The sequence below is a fragment of the Ictalurus punctatus genome, unplaced genomic scaffold (genome assembly GCF_001660625.3).
Source record: "Ictalurus punctatus breed USDA103 unplaced genomic scaffold, Coco_2.0 Super-Scaffold_100056, whole genome shotgun sequence".
Taxonomy (NCBI): Eukaryota; Metazoa; Chordata; class Actinopteri; order Siluriformes; family Ictaluridae; genus Ictalurus; species Ictalurus punctatus.
Window position 1 is genome coordinate 2,644,151 of NW_026521088.1, and position 5,790 is coordinate 2,649,940.

The 5,790-nt window shown below is 41.9% G+C and overlaps 2 non-coding genes across 2 annotated transcripts; both read left to right on the top strand.

The window, feature by feature from the left end:
- Nucleotides 1–2,473: 2,473 nt before the first annotated feature.
- Nucleotides 2,474–2,555, top strand: trnal-uag (transfer RNA leucine (anticodon UAG)). The gene has a single exon. It is a non-coding gene; the product is annotated as a tRNA-Leu (tRNA).
- A 505-nt stretch (nucleotides 2,556–3,060) lies between these two features.
- On the top strand, nucleotides 3,061–3,142 carry trnas-gcu (transfer RNA serine (anticodon GCU)). Its single transcript has one exon. It is a non-coding gene; the product is annotated as a tRNA-Ser (tRNA).
- The last annotated feature ends 2,648 nt before the right edge of the window (nucleotides 3,143–5,790 follow it).

Here is a 5,790-nt window from a genome sequence, read left to right on the forward strand (position 1 = left end):
TCATCACACAAGATGAATTAATATCAGAAGGTGGAAAAAAATACAGTACAACGTCCTGAAATTCATCATCTCTCATGAAATAAAACAAGGTAAACTCCATCAATACGTGGATATCAATACTCCATATCAATACGTGGACTTCCATTATCCGAATATCTATATATATCCGAATATCTATATCTATATATATATATATATATATATATATATATATATATATATATATATATATATATATATATATATATATATATATAATAAATTACGTTCAAAGACTTGCATACTTAACACAAGACAGTTCGGATCATTTTACTGACTCGGATCTTTGAATCTCGTTCAGCAAAATGAACGACTCTTTTTTGCATCATTTCGTTCATTTCAGCAGAATAAAGTTAAAATGTTACATGTTAAACTCCCAACACCTCTAGTACTTACGCAAACATTGATCACATTTGGAATAAAAAATAAACTATAGGCTAATGCAACCGAGGCCGAATTATGAGAAACAGAAATGATTGATTAATTGCTTAGCATTAGCAGTCTGTTAGTTCACCTCCCGATCCGAGTCGTTCTTCTTTTGTCACGTCACATTTGATCAGTTCACGTCTCAAGTTAGTTAGACATAATATAGTACTATGAAATGTTTCTGACCCAAAATATTACGAAATATGACTGTTTACATTAAAATGCAAAAGTTGATGAAAAAGTATGATAAGGTGAAAAAAGTGACATTTTATGTCTAGAAAGTCAGTTTTCATCAAAAGTACAATAACAAAACTAGTTCCCATTCATTCTGTGTCCCCTTACACACTTGTGATCTTTATCCGCTCAAAACGCTATACAGCGAACGAGAAGGCGCTAGGAGCAAAGGAAAGTGGTTTTTCTAACAAACTCATAATCAGTTGCCCGACCTACTCCAATTTGATTCTTTTCGCATATTTACACATAATATAGTACTATGAAATGTTTCTGACCCAAAATATTACGAAATATGATTGTTTACATAAAATGCAAAAGTTGATGAAAAAGTATCTCTAAAGCGCCTGGACTCCACCAATCCACAGTCAGACAGATTGTGTACAAATGAAGGAAATTCACGAGCATGGTTACCCTCCCCAGGCGTGGTCAGCCAACAAAGATCACTCCAAGAGCAAGACATGTAATTGTCCACGAGGTCACAACGGATCCCAGGGTAACTTCTAAGCCACTAAAGGCCTCTCTCGCGTAGGCAAATGTCAATGTTCCTGAGTCCAGCATAATGATTACACTGAACAACAGTGGTGTGCATGGCAGGATGGCAAGGAGAAAGCCACTGCTTTCCGTAAAGAACATTGCTTCCTGCATGCAGTTTGCTAAAGATCACATGGACAAGACACAAGGCTACTCGAAAAAACGTTTTGTGGACAGGTGAGACCAAACTAGAACTTTTGGTTTAAATGAGAAGGGTTATGTTTGGGGAAGGAAAACACCGCATTCCAGCATAAGACCCGTATCCCATTTCTGAAAAATGGTGGTGGTAGCGTTGCAGTTTGGGCCTGTTTCGCTGCATCTGGGCCAGGACGGCTTGCCATCATTGATGGAACAATGCGTTCTGAATAATACCAGCAAATTCTAAAAGAAAATGTCAGCACATCTGTCCGTAAACTGGATCTCAAGAGGAAAGTGGGCCGCGCAGCAAGACAACAACCCTAAGCACACAAGTCGTTCTACCAAAGGATGGTTAAGAAGAATAAAGTCAATGTTTTGGAATGGCCAAGTCAAGGTCCTGACCTTGATCCAGTAGAAATGCTGCGGAAGGACCTGAAGCAAGCAGCTCATGTGAGGAAACCCACCCACATCCTAGAGATGAAACTGTACTGTAATGAGGGATGGGCTAAAATTCCTCCAAGCTGACGTGCAGGACTGATCAACAGTTACCGGAAACGTTTGTTTGCAGTGGTTGCTGCACACCGAGGTCACACCAGATACTGAAAGCAAAGGTTCACATACTTTTGCCACTCACAGGTATGCAATACTGGATCATTTTCATCAATAAATGACTGACCATCTGTAATTTTTTGTCTGGTTTCTGTAATTAGGTTCTCTTTATCTACTTTTGATACTTGTGTGAAAATCTTACGATGTTTTTAGGTCCCGGTAATGAAGATGTATAGAAGCTCTAAAGGGTTCACAAACTTTCAAGCACCACCGTAAGTGGGATGTAAGGTCATGGCAGAAGAGCTCTTCCGCAAACACTACCGATGTGACCGTGGAGCATGGGGTCTTAAGCCTAGACGAATCGCGTCCAAAAGACCAGGCCTTAGCTCTGTTTCAGCTGGAAATGGTTAGATGTCTCCGCCAGAGCCGGTTAAGCGAAAGGCACTTGAGTCTCACAACAGCCCATTTGTCGCGCCCATGCCAGATTTCTTGTTGTCCGGCGGAATGACCCGGTCACCTTCTTACCACGAACGGTTTACCACCACGCCGGCCTGCGGGTAGCGTGGCCGAGTGGTCCAAGGCGCTGGATTTAGGCTCCAGTCTCTTCGGGGGCGTGGGTTCAAATCCCACCGCTGCCACGGGCGTTAGCTTACGGTGGGTGATGTCTCGTCTCCAAAGGCTTTGTGCAGGTTTTTCTCCACGCTTTCATGCTATACACCACGAAGCATGCTGCCTCACGAACGTCGCAATTCATTCCCCCCTTTCCACAGTCGTTGTGTATATCCAGTAAGGATAAAAGTTACATTTCCATCCATCCATCCATCTTCTATACCGCGTAATCCTACTCAGGGTCACGGGTAAAAGTTACATTTTCCAAAGAAATTTAACTCGCTGGGACGGGCAGTCCATAGGTAGTCGGTACCTAGCCGCCCAAGGATTGGATTGCATTGCGACGGCTCGACTATGGAGTTGTCCCGTTCTGTGAGACCTTTGGGCCGTCTCGCCGCATCGTCACCCTTCAGTTTATATGACGGCACAGCTCATACCCCAAGACTTGAATCAAATCTATTTGAGAAGCAGTCATCTAGTCGGCGAACACGAAACCCTCATTTGCATAGTTTTCGTTAAACGGGGCGGCCCTCGCACGAGGTGGCTGAGAGGTTAAGGCGATGGACTGCTAATCCATTGTGCTCTGCACGCGTGGGTTCGAATCCCATCCTCGTCGCAAGCTTCTCACTTTGCCTCCGCTTTCCAGCAAAGTCTGGCTTTGTTGCAGTCTGTCTCACACCTACAAGGCCTACAACCGGGAAGCTTTGTACAGGTCCTGAGCTGGCACTAGAGAGGGTGGAGAAATGTGAAGAGCTAGCACTGTGGCTACGTGTTTCGCGACCGTGAGCTGTATTTCAATGCTTTTGGCCACAGCTGCTGTAAGGCTCTTGCGTCTCTGGAGGTCCGTCAACGCAGAACGCATTCCGCAGTCCAGACGACAGGGGCAAAGGACCTGCACCGAAACCTCTCTTTTGCTCCACACACCGGATGTAATTTCATACGCGTGAGCTATGTCAGCAAGAGGTTAAGGTGATGAGCTGCCTATCCGCTGTGCACAGCCCATGTGGGTTTGGACCCTATTTTTTCTTGTAAAGACCTTGCTTAAGCGCATCCTGTAAAGGAAGCGTGCATGGTGCAGACACTGTTGGCGTCTGCATGAGCAGTTAGTCTGAAGGGGAAATTAGGGTCAGGTGTTTTCAATCAACGGGATGACAATCAGGTGTGAGTGAGCACCCTGTCTTATTTGAAGAAGTGCATGGACTCCACCAATTCACAGTCAGACTGATTGTGTAGAAATGAAGGAAAATCAATCAATAAATCAATCAGTCAATAAATCAGTCAGTCAGTCAGTCAGATGTTTGCTTATACTATTTAAATAGGCCCCATTTGGTGGCATCTGTTGCTTACAGCCATACCACTCTGACAAAGCCTGATCTCAGAAGCAAAGCAAAGTTGGGCCTGGTTAGTTATTGTTTGGGAGACTGAATGGGACTACTAGGTGCTGTAAGCTTTTCATTTAGATAAGTGTTTTAAGCACTTTACTTTCTCCTGACATTGAAGAATATTCATTACTACACCAAAGCAGCCTCCAATTCCTACACTTTTCTCCATACATGATAGATGAACTCTAGTGCTACCTAGAACAACCTCCTGGAACTGATCAACTTTATTAAAATCCGGTGGAATTGGGCCATTTTCATGTTGTTTTTCAAGACAATTTTCATATCCAAATGTTCAGCAATTACCATGAAACAGTCCATTTCTGAAAGTCTCCGTATACCTGTTATAGGAGATGGTGTGGAGTTCTCAAAAAAATTTTTATTTATCCCAGGAAGTTTTCAAACAGAAAGACAGACAAGAAGTCAAGGCTTCCATGTTTTTTGACATCCTCAGAAGATGGGTTAGCCCATGTACACCGTAGCTAACAAATTCAGGACCATACAACTCACTAAAATGCTTTACAAATGACACTAGCAAACTGTGAGCAAAGTCATTAAGAATTATACAAAGAGTGGATTGGAGAGTATAAAGATAGCAACAGATAATTAAAATTGCTGTACATTGGTTATGACAACACATCAAGAAGAACCACTGGACTTGTGTATAACAGAAACTGTCGCAATTTTGTTGCTTTCCACCTCAGTCTTTCTGAGAATTGCCTGGGTTTCCTAGCAAAGTCCTCAGGAATATAACGTCTCAAGCTAACAAGTGTGTCTGAGATTATAACACTTTGGCGAGCAGACAAATGACAACATAAAGGCCCTGAAGCAAGCCATAAGTCCAGCAGTTTTCACATAACACCAAGACATACAAGGTGCATGTAATCATGTGGAAAGCATGATACCATGCCAATTCCTGCAGCTTTTAAAAGAGATGTTTCAGTATGATGGTCTTCATCAGACATGTTGATAAAAGACTCATCAGTCCTACAGGGCTGTTGATCTCAGAAAAGGTCATTCTATGGTTGATGTACACACCAGACTGGATGCACTTGTCACAACCTGAATAACCAGTATGTGATTTAATTCCTTTATAAAAGCTCTAGCTGGAGCATCACACAGGATAGATGTGACATTTAGGAAAAATTGCTTCCCATTTATGGCAAATCCCTTGCTCCCTTGCAGTTCACTGACTAGATCTTTCAAATTCATCAGTTCGTGATGTTGGCTTTGATTTACCACAGAACAGAGCAATGACAACTGGTTTCTTAGTATAACCCTGCAGTAACCCTAAATTGGCCAAAACTACAAAGACAAACTTTTAAACAGTGGTAAGACATCCATGTTCAGTTGAAGTTCGAATTCATACTTCTCTAGAACAAGAGACCAGATTCTTTCCATGGTTTTGGACAAAGCTTTAAGAATACCAACATAATGATATGTGCCACCAGCAACACTTTGGATATTAGATGAAGTTATCTCGTCATCTTGCACTGCAGCACCAAAATCATTTTCTCCTAAATGACTTCCAAATGAAGTGAGCATTACATTGACCTTTTTTTACTGCTCTTTTTCTAACATTCCATCCATCCATATTTTTGTAATGACCTGTCTGGTGCTGGTTCCAGTGTTGACTGTCGCACATTTAAAATCTGTATCCCGTGTTTATATGTTTCTGTAAAGCTGCTTTGAGGCAACGTCTATTGTTAAAAACGCTATACAAATAAAATGGAACTGAATTGAAGTAACAGCGTGGTTTTGTACAACCAAGAATATAAGTCTGTCTCCCTTTTCCCTTTCCCTTATCGACAGTAGGAAATAGAACATACACATACAAATATATATTTGTACACATGCAAGACCATATAAGGCGGCTTCAGTAAAA